At 43.5% G+C, this 18,540-nt stretch overlaps 1 protein-coding gene across 1 annotated transcript in view; it reads right to left on the reverse strand.

Moving 5' to 3' along the window:
- MARK2 (microtubule affinity regulating kinase 2) overlaps positions 1–18,540 on the reverse strand; it is a gene marked incomplete at its 5' end in the record, with an annotated part of 681,669 nt that overhangs the window by 503,938 nt on the left and 159,191 nt on the right.

The following is an 18,540-nucleotide window of genomic DNA, read 5'->3' on the forward strand; positions in this document are numbered from 1 at the left end:
CTCCATAGGAGGCAAAGTTTGTAAAACTGAATTGTGGGTGTGGTGAGGGGTGTATTTATAGGCATTTTGAGGTTTGGGAAATTTTGCCCCTCCTGGTAGGATTGTATGTCCCATAAGTCACTAGCTCATGGACTCTTGCAAATTAGATGAAAAAAAAAAAAAAGTCTTTATTTTGTAATACCAGGATTACAAAAAATTGTGACGTTTCAGGTACAAAACCCTTAATCATACATGGATGTAGAGATTGACGACTGAGAAAGTCTGTCTCCTGTTGTTCACCCCTGGAATATGAATCGGAGACTAGACAGGAATTTGTTAATGCCCATGAGAGAATTTGAGACACCTCCATCATTGCTAGGGAACTGAGTTCCCACTTGATGGTTAACATTAGCTACTGCTGTGTCATTGTCTGACTGGAAACGGAGATGACACTCTCTTTTCAACAGAGGCCAAAGCTTGAAGAGCCCTGAAAACTGCACAGAGTTCTAGAACATTTATTAGTAACCTTGCCTCTTAAGGACTCCCTTTGCTCTCAGAGACCCTAAACAGCTCCCCAACTTGAGAGACTTGCAACTGTAGTGATCACAGTCCAGGTAGAATGAGCAAAAGAAGCCCCCTGAATAATAAACTGATGATCCAGCCACCAACTTAGATCCAAAAATATCCTTTGAGACAGCCAAGGATAATCTCTGCAACATTGACCCAGCATATACAGCTGAAAAGGCCTCATGTGAAAACAGGTAAACCGAATTGCATCTGAAGCTGCAATCATGAGACCTAGGATTTCCATACAAAGAGCAACCGAGTAAAAAAGAGAGAGACTGTAGATTCAAACTCAACTTGGAAACCATGTCCACTGACCAGAACTTTAACCAGAGAGCCCTTCTGGCAAGCACAGCGGTCTTAGAATTAAGGCGAATGATTTGTATAACTGCGTCACAATGCGGTTCTGAATATCCTCTAACAGAGACTTGAACAAAATTGGCTCAGATAGAGACTCCCACCAGAAAGTGGCAGCTCTTGTCATTGCTGCAATACCTGCAGCAGGCTGAAAAAAGTAAACCCATTTTAATAAACATCCTTCTCAGGTATCCCTCTAATTTTCTGTCCATAGGGTTCTTGAAGGATGTGCTATCCTCTAGTGGGATAGTGGTACACTTTGCTACAGTGGAAAACGCACCATCCACCTTTGGAGGAGAAAAGGGAATACCTGGTGTCTCCCATTCTTTTGATATAATGTCTGCCATCAGAGAAGGGACTGGGAACACTTCAGGGATCTTAAGCTTAGGCTGGAACACCATATCCAGCATCTGAACCCTTTTATCCTCAGATGGATTAGACTCTGGTATGTCCATCGTGGACAAAGCCTCTAAGTAAATATCTTACGTGTTCAATTTAAACCTAAATTTAACATCATCTGTCTCCTGAATTTACTCACAAGAGGAGCTAGAGGATGAGAGTTCTCCCTCAGAACGTGTCAAGGAATATTCCTCATCAGAGAATTCAACCTGACTGGCCGCTGAAGCCTGAAGAGGGTAGTTGGTTCTAATCTCAGAGGAGCCATGTTTACTCTTCCTCTTTCCTGCAATGCGCATAGCAGTAGCAGATTGAAATTGAGCTTCAAAATCAAGAGGGGAGGCTGAAACCCCTGAGGATGTTTGAGGGACAGGGTCACAGAGCACTGCATGTGAAGGACGTGGGGAGGTAGCCTGTGGTTGTAGCACTGGCATATCTGTGTTAACAGAATCCTGCGAGGTGACAGGACTTATTGAGATAACCTAGATGCAGGGGAAAGTGCAGGGGGACCTATTACTAAGCCGCTAGAATAAGACAGCAGTACAGAAGGAATAATTACACAATTGGGCTGGTGTGCATACCGTGGTCATCCTGCTAAGCATACATTTATTTCACTCCATTATTGTAGGAGGGCTCGCCTCCTCTTGACTAAAGGCAGATAACAAATCCTCTATTATGCCATATAGTCCCTATATTCCTGCTTAAATAAGCTCCAAATAATGCTTAGTCAGGGTGCCTTACCACCTCCCTGCTAGCCATTGCCCTGCTGATTCGCTCTCAGGAGAACCGGAAGTCGAAGTGCAACAAAAATCTCAGAGTGGAGCGGGAAAGCGTGCCGCATCATACATCACGCTAGCCCAGCTCCCGCTCTGTTTAGACACTCCCCCTCACTGTGAGAGCCGTATAGCAAATGTCAAGTCCTAATAGCGGACTAGCGATCAGCCCTGTGTCTTGCAATACACACCAGACAGTGTGTAACGGCTTTGGATCATCATATGTTAATCGGAGCAGTCGCTGTGTAATAACGTTTAAGCACAAGTCCCTTCCACTAGAAGTATTTAATAAATGTGCAATAAGTAGTGAATTCTTGCTACCCATCTCTCTTACCAAGTTCAGTCCCACATCTGAGGCAACAAGCCATTAGGGAAGAGCAGGGGTTACAGGGACTTACCAGTCAGAGGTCTTCCTTCCATCTGATGTTCTAGGCTGCGCTCACAGCAGTTCAAGGTCTAACAGTAGCAATTTCCATCCTGACAGGGTTTGTGACACAAGGAAAATCTGTGTAATAAACACTGTTTGTCTGAAGGGGAGGATAGCAAATGTACATACATGCTTGAAGGAGGCCTGGGAACTTCCTTGCAACATCTAGAGCTAACATTCACCAAAACTCCACTAGGAGAATTGCATGGTTACTAACAGTTCCCCTGTCCTCTCTTGAAGGAAACTATCCAATGAGAACAATAAATTCACAATCTTCAGCAGAGCACCTCTCTTTGCCAACCTCCATGAAACGAGGCAAATAACTACTGGGAGGGTAGGGGAAGTGGGAGGGATATTTAATGCTTTGTTAGGGAGTCTTTGTCTCCTCCTGGTGGCCAGGTGAAGTAGTTCCCATAGGTTATGAATACATTTGTGGACTCTCACTGCCATTAGAAAGAATCATGATACTTACCAACAGACACTCATCTACTAGTAAAGTAGATAGCCAAACCAGTATTGAAACATATCAACCGAGGTTATGGAAGAGGGTATATTGTTGATCATAAGGGGAGGCAAAAGACAAGTCCCTGTGATCACTATGGAAGGTTTGTGACAAAATTTCCCATGAGGTGAGAAAGAGAGCCACTAGCCATACCCTAAACACATCCATCTGACAAACACTGTACTCAAAGGGGAAAATGGGCCTCAACACAAAGTCCCTCTCACTAAAGAATAATATACACACCTTCATTCATCACCTTCCTCCAGGGGAGGCATAGACAAGACTGAGGTACATGTGAGGTAGGAGGGGTTTAATAGAGGTCTTGAGTAATTCCCAGGAGTAATGGATCGTGGACTCTCACCACCTATATGAACAAAAAAGACCATTCCTTTCCCCTAACACAACATTAAGAGGTGGCTCATTTTACTGATCCCCTCATTCTTAGTAAATGTGGTCAAATGATGGTTAGGGGAGAGAATATGGGAAACATATTTCCATTCCCTGGTTGCTTGTGGTTGGGGTCTTTCTGTCCCTTCTGTGTATCCAACATGTCTGTCGCTTGGGCTGGTCCGGTGTTGGAGCAGGAACTGAGATCTGTTGCTCTGCTAAATTCGTCCTCGGAGCATTCGAGGTACGGTAAGCCTCTTAAAGTTTCTCCTTTCTCCATGTTGAAGGTTTGTGGGAAGGACTGGCTGCTCTTAGCCTGTGACGTTATCAGTTGGTTAGTGGATACTTAGCAATCTGAAGGTTCCTATCTTCAGCTGATTTCTGCTTGCCCTGCAAATATTTAAGTTTCAGAGTCATTTTTACATGACTGCAGCATGCAGTGTTTTTGCTTCAGGTGGTGTTCTGAGCTTGCTGCACAAGGTTTCGTTTCTGATTATTTCGTTATTCTGAGCTACCTTTTTCTTCATAAATGAAGAGAGTCCACAGCTGCATTCATTACTTTTGGGAAATAAGAACCTGGCTACCAGGAGGAGGCAAAGACACCCCAGCCAAAGGCTTAAATACTCCTCCCATTTCCCTCATCCCCCAGTTATTCTTTGCCTTTCGTCCCAGGAGGTTGGCTGAGAAGTGTCAGAGGTTTGTTTTCATCTCTTATGGAGGGTAGTACTCTTTGACATGGGACGGGAGTTTTTAAGTAATTCTGTCAGTCTCACAGTGAGGGCTTGGATGAAAGTTAGAGTCCGGAGATGAAGGAAGAGTCTTTCTGCGAAACCATCCAGACTCATTTTAACAACTCCACAAGCAATTGGCGTTGTTGAACTTCACTGCCTGCTTTCTTCTCTCAAGTCCATGGTGGAGGCAAGGCTACTATACGTCACACTTGTAGGGCTGTGTTCCTGTTCCACAGCGAAAATTCCGGTAAGATCATTTCATTTTACTTCTTCATGATTGCACTGCAACTCATTTGTTCCTGCGAACTCACATGAAAAAATACAGGGTCTCAATGGGACTCCTTTAGTATCTTGGAATCAAGGGTTAATATCTCCTGAGGTGGATTATTGAACAAGGTTTTTTTTTATCATGTTTGTTATGTGATTCAATCTTCTTATGTGTAGTGATAACTGGGCTCGTGGCTTTTGGAACATAACAGCCTTTCGAAGTGACGAGTCCTTATGGTCGGGTGTGCTTTTTTTGTACTGTACGGTTCACCTTGTGACCGGGCGTGTTTATGTTCTGGTCTCCCATTTCCGCATTCCTGACTTTGTGTCGACGGAGAAATCTAGTTCACTGGTGTCTGGTTCATAGGAGGTGGTGAGTGCCTCAGCCATTGTGGGTGTCAGGTGTCATTTAAATTATTTTATATTAGTCCATTTTTTTATATCTTTTATCCAGTTATGGAGGATGCTGATGTTGAGATTGTTCACCTTTCTGATACAGATTCTTCGTCCTGTGACAAATGCAAATTGGCCCCATTGGCTGTTCTAGAGTGCCTTGTTCCTCAGGCTCAGGGATTCAAGGGACTGCTGTCAAGGGGCCAAGTCCTCCGGGAGACGATTTCCCTACCACTCCCTACTACTACACGTGCGGGTAACCCAGGTTATATGTTTTTTCCTCCTTGGAGGGTGGATTGTCCCCCCCCCCCCCCCCCCCAGAGTTTGTGGCACATTTTCGCTTTTACATGTTTTGGGCGATTGCACGTCTACAAAGTCCAGGTGGCTCGCCTTTGTGTTCTTCTTAGACTTGTTTTTGAGCTGCTTGGGGACCCTATACTTCTCGGTTATGGGATTCATCAGTCTCCTCCTTCAAATGGCTCACCTTGTTAGACATGGTGGGATGAAGTAATCTCCTTTAAGTCTTGTTATCAAGATCTTTCCCAGTTTTTTTGGAAGAACAGGGTTTCCATTAGGCAGATCCTGTAGACCTTTCTGTTCTTCTTGGGCGTTAACCCTCTGGTTGCCTGTCATTTTATTTTATCCGGTTAGGATGAATTTTATTATTCTTTTCATTCAATTTCCTGTGGTAACTTTCTCTGGGATCGATACTCGCTGTTTGCTTCTATGGAAGTTGTTCGAGACACATTAGTCCCATATTTGTCTGTTTTTCTTCCTCCCTCTCTGAGGGCGAATTTAGTGAGCTTGGCAGTTATGACCCTGGTTGCAGGCTGGTCCTGCTTGAGTTCAGATCTTCTGTCTCGCGGCTTATTCAGACACGTGGCGCCTAATATACCTTGCTGGTCAGGTTGGGGTGCCTAGTGCTCTTAACATTATTGTGTTTCTAGTTATTTGTTTTACAAATTTCAGCTAAGCTTTCTCAAGAGGACTTGCAGGTCTGTGCGGCTCTCGGGATTGTCTCAGTCCTAAATAGCCTTTTTGGACTTGTTCCTTTAGTGGTTCTCTTCTTCATTGAGACTACTTGGAATTTGCCCGTTTCCCTTTGTGGATGGGTCACCTTCGGGGTACTTGGATTCCCTTCGGGAGTTGGTTCCTTTTCGGGACATTAAGCTGTGAGGTCATTTTGGAATCCGGGTAGGGTTCCTTATCCGGTGTTGGGAATGCTCTGCATCTCCTTCTTGGAAAAGAAGAGGTCCTAGTGGTTTTCCACTCTTATGGTTCAGGTATTGCCATCCAGGTGGCATCCGAACCCATGTTTTTACTGTCCTCTGACTTTGAATCTGAAGTGATGTGGAGGCGTGATGTTGCTCTGTTCGGGTGACTTCACTGTTCCCCTTGTGTCTGGAGCTCGTGGCTAGCTGGACAGCTAGCTCAGCATACTACTAATCTGTGGCTACTCTGTACTGTAACACACAGAGGGTTGCTAGTTCGATCCTCGGCGAGGTCTACTCTGCCTTTCCTCCTTTAGAGGTTGATAAAATGAGCAGCGCCTTGTGTCCCTTAAAGGAGATTAGCCACACTTTTTAAGCATAGTCATGTTAATGTTGCTTGGACTCCTGTTAGCTCTAGTGTACTTTTATGGCTCTGGCTCTTTGGAGTGCTGGGCTCCTGTAAGGGGTGGCCTCTTCAAGGGCTTTTTGCTCTTGTTATCTGGGTTATTTTGGATTTTTACCTGGGAGATCTGTTTTTGATATTAGACGAGGGATTTATGTTCCTGGAAGATTGTTTAATCTAAACTTTGGTGGGGCCCGGGTTTCTTGTCTTGATCTTCCGGTTGTCAAGGATTTTACTCAGCGTTTTCTCTTTGTGGATACTGCTGTGGGATGTTACCGGACCTGATGATCCTAGGACTGGCCTGGGGGTCCCAGTTTCTGGGGTACGTGGGCTTAGTTCTTGTTCTGGCTTTTCTGTTTTACAACTTGGCCAGATTTACTGAGAGCTGGGGCTCCTTGGGGCTTGTCTTGTGCTGGACGATACGATTCCCTTGGGACAGCCAACTGACGTGACCTGATGGTGGGCTTTCCTGCCAAGCAAACGGAAGGTTTGCGGTTGCTCAGCTGTCACTTTTGCACCAGCTATGTGTGCTAGCACGATGGTGTTTTAAGGGGTTCTTCCATGTTCGTCAGTGATGTGGCATCTCAGATCTTTCTACGGCTTCCTGTCTTATGGGCAGGTGTTTATTGATGCTCTCCTTTAATGGGGCTCATTGTACTACTTACAGAGGTGTGGTTCCTTTTAGGGGCCTCTCCTGTGTTCGGGTGGTTGGAACAGATATTTTATCTGGTTTGGGGATTGGTCTGCACTTTGAGTTGTTCCTTTCCATCTGGGGAGCTGCTGGCTCCGCACTGAGACTTAGTCAGGTGGCTTTGCTAGATCTCCTTGGGTCTCAAGCCTGCTCGATTCTTTGGTTGAAGTGGCTGTGTCCATTCTTCTGCCATTTTGAGGGCCAGTCTTGGGGTTCCTTTAGGTTCCCTTGCTTTCTGATCTACCTTTGCTTGGGCTGGTCTGGCTAGGTGTAGGATCTGAGATCTGTGGTCATCCTCAGGTCTTGGGGGTGACAGTGGACCTTTTTTCCTTTTAGAGATTCTGTGTCTCTCCCCCTTTGAGATCTTTAAATAGGCTTGGCGGCCTGGATTGCTTGGAGTGTGTCCTCTATCTTGGAGGTTGGGCAATCTGTTTTTGTGTTCGTCCGCTTCCTCCTTATGGATAGTGTTTTCTCTGTGTCTTCCTACGTATGGCAGCGTGCTACTGGACTCAGATGTTTATTTCTGAGTTTGCTACTTGTAATTCTGTTGGCTCAATCTCTGAGTTCTGAAGTTTTGAGGACTTTGTCTTCAGCTGTCTTTTTTCGGTGCTGTTGCACGAGGTTTGGGAGATGTTTCTTCTCCTTGATGATGCCCTTTTGCTCCTTGTGGGTTGGGTGTCGTCTCTCCTTGTTCTCGGGATCCATTTGGATCTCTGTGGTCTTGGTCTTCCTTTGCAGGGAGTTTTTCCTTTTTGATTTTGCTGTACCTTTTAGGTATCCCTTTGACTTAACCATGTTCTCTCCCTTTTGGAGTTTTTGGTACTTTACTAGTAAGGATTGTGTGGGGTCTGACTGCTGGGCGAGGGTTCTCCTGGAGGAGTGTTGGCTCAGTGAGTCTGCTTGCGGTCTCTAGGCTTTTGGACTATGTGCGGGTCAGTGTCCTTGGGGCCTTTTCCTTCTAGATTTTTTGCCCGGCTCCGACGAAGCGGGGTTTGTTTGGGTTGTGTTGTGTGTTTTTTTTTCAGGCCTGGTGCCCTCAGAATGGGTTGCCTATTGTACCCTCCCGTTTTTGCATTGTGTCCTCTATAGTTTGGGTATTGTTTTCCCAAAAGTAATGAATGCAGCTGTGGACTCTTTCCATTTATGAAGAAAAACTTAAATTATGCTTACCTGATCATTTTCTTTTCTTCAGATGGAAAGAGTCCACAGCTCCCCACCCGTAATTTTTCTGTGGGGCGTTTCTGATTTTTTATTCTTCTGGCACCTTTTCACCCTGGTATTTCTTCTACTGTTCCTAGTTCCTCGGCATAATAACTAGGGGATGAGGGAAGTGGGAGGAGTATTAAGCCTTTGGCTGGGGTGTCTTTGCCTCCTACTGGTGGCCAGGTTCTGAATTCCCAAAAGTAATGAATGCAGCTGTGGACTCTTTCCATCTGAAGAAAAGAAAATTATCAGGTAAGCATAATTTAAGTTTTTGCGACTTGGGGACCTTCGTCTTCAGTTGCTTTTTAGAGTGCGGTTGCACTGTGTTAGGGGAAGATCCTCTCTGTTTTAGACTCCCGGCCTTTCCTGTGGTTTCTGTATTTCTGGAATCTTGGCGTTGCGTCCCCTTGTTTCTATGAGACTGGTGGGTCTCTGTTGGTCTGGAGTTCCTTATGCTAGCTAGACAAGCTAGCTCAGCATACTAATGCATCGTGGCTACTCTGCGCTGTAGCAAACAGAGGGTTGCAAGTTCGATCCCCGGCGAGGTCTACTCAGCCTTCCTCCTTTCAAGGTTGATAAGATGAGCAGCGCCTTGAGTCCATTAAGGGGGATTAGCTGTGCTTTACAAGAACATTCATGTCTTCTCCATGTCTTTTCTTCGTTGTGGAAGAATACGGTAACTTGTGCCCTTTCTTTAGTAAAGTGTGTGTTTGGAGACCAACTGGTGGGCGACGGTGTCTCCTGGAGGCTGTTGAGTCAGTCGAGTCTAGTTCCTGAGGTCTCTAGCAAGGCTTGTGGACTATCTGAGGTCAGGGTCCTTGGGCCTTTTCCTTTTCTTTTTCAAGGTTGTTCTCGGCTTCGGACGAAGAAGGATGTTGTTGGGTAGGTTTTTTTATTAGCCCTGGTGCCCTCAGAATAGGCCGCCTCTTTTACCTTCCCGTTTTTGCAGTCAGTGTCCTCTATAGCTTGGTTATTGTTTTCCCAAAAGTAATAAATGCAGCTGTGGACTCTTTCCATTTATGAAGAAAAAAAATTATGCTTACCTGATAATTTTCTTTTCTTCAGATGGAGAGAGTCCACAGCTTCCCGCACGTATTTTTCTGTGGGACGTCTGTTATTTTTGTTCTTCTGGCACCTGTTCACCCTGATATTTCTTCTACTGTTCCTTGTTCCCTCGGCAGAATTACTGGGGGATGGGGGAGGTATTTAAGCCTTTGGCTGGGTTTTCTTTGCCTCCTCCTGGTGGCCAGGTTCTGAATTCAAAAAGTAATGAATGCATCTGTGGACTCTTTACAACTGAAGAAAAGAAAATAATCAGGTAAGCATAATTTAATTTTTTTGTTTGTTTGTAGTTGTCTTACCCTGTGAGTATTGAGTATTAGAGCCAAGATAAATAGATATTAAATAAAAAATGCAAACCCACCCCAACAGAGCTTGGGTGCCAACCCAATCCGCTCCTCCAAAATAAGGCACTCCCAAGGAGAATCCAACAGGTGGAACAGAACCCACAGAGCAGCAGATGCTGTCCCTTACATAAATAAGCCACCTGATCCAACCTCCTACACACAGGGTAGGACAAAGACCCTCCAGAGAGAGGACACCGCAGCTCATAAGGAAGACAAACTATCCCCTCAAAAGGGAAGGGCACACATAAGAACAGCGTACATGTCCACAAGACATGGAGCCATAGTATGATCAAAACACGGACCGAATGAGAAAATCATCCGGACACCACTGTTAACCCAACAGAGAAAAAAAACTCACCATGAAGAGCACCACACTCCATCCGAAGGACAAGTCAGGCCTTAAAGTTTATAACCAGTACCCGAAGTTGGCTGTAAACTCTGACCTTCCTGCTTGCAAGTCCGATGAGCTAGCCCCTATGTCGCAACATAGGGTCCCTGAAAAAACGAACGAGAACAGAGTCACCCGAAAGACAGTAGAATGAAAGGCTAGTCTCCATAATCCTTTCAGATTAACGTTCCAGAGGACCACACCCAAGGGAGAAGAATGCAAAGCATCCCGAACTCAGGCAGAAAAACATCCCCTAAGCAAAAAGCTAAGAGACAACACCTCCTATCACCCCTGATATGGAGAAGACTAACTCCTGAAGGAAGACAGAACCTCACGGCCTTCACTTCCTAATTAAGCGGCCAAAACCACCAGAAAAAAACGGACTAAGTCAAGAAAGTCTCGACCCAAAGGAAGAAAACCTCTACAAGGAACAAGTCCTAAAAGGACACCTCCAAAGAGACCATGAAAGGCAAAACCATAAGAACGGCGGTATGAAGGACCTAAATCCTCCAAGCCTCCAACCCACAACGGGAAGGAACACGCTAGTTCCAAGGAATAATTGGAAACGACTGAGCATGTCGCTGCGGATCTCAACGGAGTCCCGGTCTACTAGCTTGAAAGGCGAATGAGGACTGGACCAATCCCCCATGCCCCTAAGCAACCACGGACCCTCAAGCCCTCTCAGGATGCTAGTTGAAGCTTGTAAAATAAAACAAGAAAACAAAACAATTCATATTGTGATCACTGGGCGCCCTCACCGGACTAACCGGACATAAAAAGGCGCCACGTGTCTGAACTAGTCCTCAAAGACAAAAGGATTTGTACCCAGTCAGGACCAGCTTGAAACCAAGGGCCCCAGCACTGTCAAGACCACATACAGTCTCCCCCCGAGATGGAGGGATAAAGAACAGTCAGACAGACTTTTGTAAGCAGTGCGACCACAAAATCGTGAGTATCAATTCCAGAGAAGAAAGTTCCTAAAGGAAACATCACACCACAACATGAGCTTTAGACCAAATAAAAATTAACCTTACCGGATCAAAATAAGATAAGGCAACCCGTAGGTTATCGCCAAGGAAGAACGGACAGACCCGCAGGACCAGCCCAACAGGGGTCAGAGACTTCCAAGCTCAGAGCTGGAAAGGATACACAAATAAAGACTATAAGAAGATCACTTCATCCCCTTATGTCTATGCATGCAAGCCAGTTGAAAATTAAGACTGAGAATCCCTAGACCAATTAAGAGTGGGATCCTCCAGCAACGCCAAAAACATGCCTTAGTAGAACACGAAGGCACACCAGTCTAACGAAAGGTGCAAAATACCTCCGCCGGGACAAAAGAAAACACCGGCCTCGAAGGTTGACCCCCTGAGGCCTCAGGAGCAGTCACTCCCCAGAGGGCTGAACTGGACCAGGCAATCCCACACCTGACGAGCACCGGTTAACGGAACACGGACAATATCGTAAGCACAGTCCCGGGAGGTGCAGATGCGCCAGCGCCAAAGATATAGCCATGCCGAACCATGTTGTAACCTCCGGTGGAAACAGGCCACACTCCCTAGAAGGATAAGTAGCTTTTGGGTTACCTGCATGCATAGTAAGAGTTGGTGGTAGGGAACTCGTCTTGTGAGAAATAGAATCCCCAGAGACGGATGGCTCAATGGGCACCTGATTCCCCGATCTCAAAGAACAGAGCACTCTAAAACGGCATTCGGAACATAACTGATAGGCATGTATCACCCGGGCCAATGCATATTCTTCGCAAGAAGTAAAGTCGGAACCAGAGACATCCGTCTCCAAAAAATCAGAATCCTCTATAACTGGGACACTGAATAAAAATTGGACCAATAAGAAAAATCTAAACGGCACCATACACCCCCAATGGCTGGGGCACTCACCACCTCCAGCGAACCCGACACCAGCGGACCTGAATTTCTCAGTCGCCACACGTTCAGGAAAGCGGAAATGGGGTCACAAGGTAAACTGTGCAGTTCATGCAAAAGCGCACCCGTCCGTAAAGGCCACGTCACTAGACATAGGCCGTTATGTTCCAAAATAGCCATGAGCCGAAGCAACACTACACAGTAGCAGACAGAATCACATAAACATGATTATAAACCCCCTTGTTCAATAACCCCCCTCAGGAGATATTAACCCTTGATTCCTAGATACAAAAAGGAGCCTCACTGAGACCCTATGTTAACGTTATCCCCGAAAGGTTGTAGCCCCTCTTGAATAAATGGTTGTAATTACAATACATCCATGATGAAAGTAAAATGAAACAATCTTACCGGAATCTACGCCGTGGAACAGGAACACAGCTTTTCAAGTATGACATATAGTAGCATCGCTTCTGCCATGGACTTGAGAGAAAAAAAAGCAGGCAGCGAAACTTTTCAACGCTGATTGCTTGTGGAGCTGTTAATATGAGTCGGGATTATTTCGCAGAAAGAATCTCCCTGCATCTCTGGACTCTAACTTTCACTCATGCTCTCACTGAGAGGCCGACAGGACTACTTAAAACTCAAGTCCCATGCTGAAGAGTGCTACCCTCCAATAAGAGACTATTCAAAACTTTTGACACTTCTCTGCCAACCTCCTGGGATGAAAGGCAAAGAATGACTGGGATATGAGGGGGAGGTATTTAAGCCTTTGGCTGGGGTGTCTTTGCCTCCTCCTGGTGGTCAGGTTCTGAATTCCCAAAAGTAATGAATGCAGCTGTGGACTCTTTCCATTTATGAAGAAAAAAAGCTGTGTGGGAAGAATATATTCAAAAGAAAAATATTTATTGTAAGCTATAAATATTTTACCTTTTGAACTTTGTTGGTGGTGAAAGTAATATTTTAGAAGTCTTTCAAACTGCCTCTTGTCAGAGGATTCTGCTTTCATTGCTCTAGAGGTTTAGAATGTTCAAGCAGAATTAATGGAATTCTAGTACCAAGTGGGCTCTGAGCTCAATTTATATGCCACATTAATGCATTGTACTATACAGATTTAAATGGCAGTCTTTGCATGGAAAAGACCTTTATCATTTGTGTGAGAAATAACAAATAGACAATTTATTTTTTTTGTTCTGTTAACTTAATAGCATAGGCATCTAACCATGCATGCACAAACAAGTTAAGAAGCATTGATCTGGTTATTCTGGACTCCCTTACTTACATCATCCCCCCAGACAGAATAAATTGACATGACTAATAAGTGCTGCTCTTGGGCAGTCACTGGTGTCAAGTTTTTACTGGCGCAACCTTGATTGTGGGTGGACAGGTTCCATGGCTTGGAACCTTGTTCGTGCAAAGATTGATGAGTGCCATGGTCTTCTTCCCTGGATAGAAAGAAAGGCTACCATTGCATTGTTTGTATAGCTGAAAAAATATGGTTCTTTAACTGAAAGTGCTTGAAGTTCTGAGGCTCTGCATACAGAAGTAATCACTACTAGGAATTTGGTATTAAGTGTAAAAATCTAATAGAGCATGAAGTACCAAGAATGGATATGAGCCAGTGCTTGAAAGAAAAAAGAAAAAAAAATTAACACCTGTAACGGCTAAGATAAAAGACTTGTACCTGTTGAAATTTAAACCTTGCTGATACCCATTGTGCAAGAATTCTAAAGGCTAATATTTAACCATCAGATTTAGAAGCATTGTGTTGAATTGCCCAATACTTTCTTTGAGTACTCTTAAGAGACTAGTAAATACATAGAGTTGCATAATCAACACATGCGTGATAAAAAGACAACGCAATAACACTAAGTCTGAACTTCAAATGAGTATTAGATTTTTTTTCTGACAAATTTATATTTCAACTCCCACTGCATCATATGACAGCCATTAGCCAATCACAAATGGATATACGTATATTCTGTGAATTCTTGCACATGCTCAGTAAGAGCTGGTGACTCAAAAAAGTGTAAATATAAAAAGACTGTGTACATTTTGTTAATGGAAGTAAATTGGAAAGTTGTTTAAAATTGCATGCTCTGAATCATGAACATTTAATGTTATATAAAATGTGTTGGTGTTATAGACATTTTCACTCTCATCTGCCTTAGAAACATGCAAGACATCGGCGTTGTAAGGCCTGGTGTGGCAGGGGCATAGGATCGCAACTGCAGACTTATAAACTGTTGTTTTGTATCACCTTGGCAGACGGGCTATTGATTTGCATAGACCGTAGAGTAAAGAAGTGAGTTTATTTTCAATATTTAGTACAGGAGTTGTGGAACTCTGTATAAAGCTTTGCTATCATGTATATATAACAGCCCACAAAACTATCAGATAGATAAGTTGCTATACAGTGTCCTAAATAAGAACACAGTAGTGAAGTTAGACTGAGCGAAACTTAGAAGCTTATGACAGGCAGTTAGATTTTTAGAACAGCACAGAATCAGAGGACTCCTATTTGTTAAGCGAGAGATATCATGGTTAGATAAGCGGAAAAGGCAAAAGTTTAGATGCACAGACCGAGTCACAAGTCCAGGAACAGTTCCTTAAGTATCAGTGCTTGAAGAGAGAAAAACATAATTTATGTAAGAACTTACCTGATAAATTAATTTCTTTCATATTAGCAAGAGTCCATGAGCTAGTGACGTATGGGATATACATTCCTACCAGGAGGGGCAAAGTTTCCCAAACCTTAAAATGCCTATAAATACACCCCTCACCACACCCACAATTCAGTTTAACGAATAGCCAAGAAGTGGGGTGATAAGAAAAAAGTGCGAAAGCATATAAAATAAGGAATTGGAATAATTGTGCTTTATACAAAAAAATCATAACCACCACAAAAAAGGGCGGGCCTCATGGACTCTTGCTAATATGAAAGAAATGAATTTATCAGGTAAGTTCTTACATAAATTATGTTTTCTTTCATGTAATTAGCAAGAGTCCATGAGCTAGTGACGTATGGGATAATGACTACCCAAGATGTGGATCTTTCCACACAAGAGTCACTAGAGAGGGAGGGATAAAATAAAGACAGCCAATTCCTGCTGAAAATAATCCACACCCAAAATAAAGTTTAATGAAAAACATAAGCAGAAGATTCAAACTGAAACCGCTGCCTGAAGTACTTTTCTACCAAAAACTGCTTCAGAAGAAGAAAATACAACAAAATGGTAGAATTTGGTAAAAGTATGCAAAGAGGACCAAGTTGCCGCTTTGCAAATCTGATCAACCGAAGCTTCATTCCTAAACGCCCAGGAAGTAGAAACTGACCTAGTAGAATGAGCTGTAATCCTATGAGGCGGAGTCTTACCCGACTCAACATAGGCAAGATGAATTAAAGATTTCAACCAAGATGCCAAAGAAATGGCAGAAGTTTTCTGGCCTAAAACCGGAAAAGATAACAAATAAACTAGAAGTCTTTCGGAAAGACTTAGTAGCTTCAACATAATATTTCAAAGCTCTAATAACATCCAAAGAATGCAACGATTTCTCCTTAGAATTCTTAGGATTAGGACATAATGAAGGAACCACAATGTCTCTACTAATGTTGTTGGAATTCACAACTTAGGTAAAAATTCAAAAGAAGTTCGCAACACCGCCTTATCCTGATGAAAAATCAGAAAAGGAGACTCACAAGAAAGAGCAGATAATTCAGAAACTCTTCTGGCAGAAGAGATGGCCAAAAGGAACAAAACTTTCCAAGAAAGTAATTTAATATCCAATGAATGCATAGGTTCAAATGGAGGAGCTTGAAGAGCCCCCAGAACCAAATTCAAACTCCAAGGAGGAGAAATTGACTTAATGACAGGCTTTATACGAACCAAAGCTTGTACAAAACAATGAATATCAGGAAGAATAGCAATCTTTCTGTGAAAAAGAACAGAAAGAGCAGAGATTTGACCTTTCAAGGAACTTGCGGACAAACCCTTATCTAAACCATCCTGAAGAAACTGAAATATTCTCGGTATTCTAAAAGAATGCCAAGAAAAATGATGAGAAAGACACCAAGAAATACAAGTCTTCCAGACTCTATAATATATCTCTCTGGATACAGATTTACGAGCCTGTAACATAGTATTAATCACAGAGTCAGAGAAACCTCTTTGACCAAGAATCAAGCGTTCAATCTCCATACCTTTAAATTTAAGGATTTCAGATCCTGATGGAAAAAAGGACCTTGAGACAAAAGGTCTGGTCTTAACGGAAGAGTCCACGGTTGGCAAGAGGCCATCCGGAAAAGATCCGCATACCAAAACCTGTGAGGCCATGCCGGAGCTACCAGCAGAACAAACGAGCATTCCTTCAGAATCTTGGAGATTACTCTTGGAAGAAGAACTAGAGGCGGAAAGATATAGGCAGGATGATACTTCCAAGGAAGTGATAATGCATCCACTGCCTCCGCCTGAGGATCCCGGGATCTGGACAGATACCTGGGAAGTTTCTTGTTTAGATGAGAAGCCATCAGATCTATTTCTGGAAGTTCCCACATTTGAACAATCTGAAGAAATACCTCTGGGTGAAGAGACCATTCGCCCGGATGCAACGTTTGGCGACTGAGATAATCCGCTTTCCAATTGTCCATACCTGGGATATGAACCGCAGAGATTAGACAGGAGCTGGATTCCGCCCAAACCAAAATTCGAGATACTTCTTTCATAGCCAGAGGACTGTGAGTCCCTCCTTGATGATTGATGTATGCCACAGTTGTGACATTGTCTATCTGAAAACAAATGAACAACTCTCTCTTCAGAAGAGGCCAAGACTGAAGAGCTCTGAAAATTGCACGGAGTTCCAAAATATTGATCGGAAATCTCACCTCCTGAGATTCCCAAACCCCTTGTGCCGTCAGATACCCCCACACAGCTCCCCAACCTGTAAGACTTGCATCTGTTGAGATTATAGTCCAGGTCGGAAGAACAAAGAAGCCCCCTGAACTAAACGATGGTGATCTGTCCACCATGTCAGAGAGTGTCGTAAAATCGGTTTAAAGATATTAATTGAGATATCTTTGAGTAATCCCTGCACCATTGGTTCAGCATACAGAGCTGAAGAGGTCGCATGTGAAAACGAGCAAAGGAGATCGCATCTGATGCGGCAGTCCTAAGACCCAACATTTCCATGCATAAGGCTACCAAAGGGAATGATTGTGACTGAAGGTTTTGACAAGCTGATATTAATGTTAAACTTCTCCTGTCTGACAAGGACAGAGTCATAGACACTGAATTTATCTAGAAACCTAAAAAGGTTACCCTTGTCTGAGGAATCAATGAACTGATTGGTAAATTGATCCTCCAACCATGAACTTGAAGAAACAACACAAGTCGATTCGTATGAGATTCTTCGAAAATGAGAAGACTGAGCAAGTACCAAGATATCGTCCAAATAAGGAAATACCAAAACCCTATTCTCTGATTACAGAAAGAAGGGCACCGAGAACCTTTGAAAAAAATTCTTGGAACTGAGGCTAGGCCAAACGGTAGAGCCACAAAAACATAATTTATGCTTACCTGATAAATTTATTTATCTTGTAGTGTATCCAGTCCACGGATCATCCATTACTTATGGAATATATTCTCCTTCCCAACAGGAAGCTGCAAGAGTCCACCCACAGCAAAGCTGCTATATAGCTCCTCCCCTAACTGCCATATTCAGTCATTCGACCGAAAACATGCAGAGAAAGGAAAAACCATAGGGTGCAGTGGTGACTGTAGTTCAAATGAAAAAAATTACCTGCCTTAAAGTGACAGGGCGGGCCGTGGACTGGATACACTACAAGAGAAATAAATTTATCAGGTAAGCATAAATTATGTTTTCTCTTGTTAAGTGTATCCAGTCCACGGATCATCCATTACTTATGGAATACCAATACCAAAGCTAAAGTACACGGATGATGGGAGGGACAAGGCAGGTACTTAAACGGAAGTTACCACTGCCTGTAAAAAACCCTTTCTCCCAAAAATAGCCTCCGAAGAAGCAAGGTATCAAATTTGTTAAATTTGAAAAGTATGAAGCGCAGACCAAGACTCCGTCTTGTAAATCTGTTCAACAGAAGCCACATTTAAAAAAGACCCAAGTGAAAACCACAGCTCTAGTAGAATGAGCTGTAATCCCTTCAGGAGGCTGCTGTCCAGCAGTCTCATAAGCTAAATGAATTATGCTTTTTAACCAAAAAGACAGAGAGGCTGCTGAAGTCTTTTGACCTCTCCTCTGTCCAGAATAGACAACAAACAAGGTGAACGTTTGATGAAAACTGTAGAAGCTTGTAAGTAAAACTTTAAAGCACAAACCACGTCCAATATTGTGTAATAGACGTTCCTTCTTTGAGGAAGGATTAGGATACAAGCATGGAACAACTATCTCTTGAGTGATGTACTTGTTAGATACCACCTTAGGAAAAAACCCAGGTTGGTACGCAGGACTACCTTATCCGTACGAAGGACCAGATAAGAAGAATCACATTGTAACACAGATAACTTGGAGACTCTACGAGTCGAGGAATTAGCTACCCAAAAGGAA

The sequence above is a fragment of the Bombina bombina genome, chromosome 7 (assembly GCF_027579735.1).
Source record: "Bombina bombina isolate aBomBom1 chromosome 7, aBomBom1.pri, whole genome shotgun sequence".
Classification (NCBI taxonomy): Eukaryota; Metazoa; Chordata; class Amphibia; order Anura; family Bombinatoridae; genus Bombina; species Bombina bombina.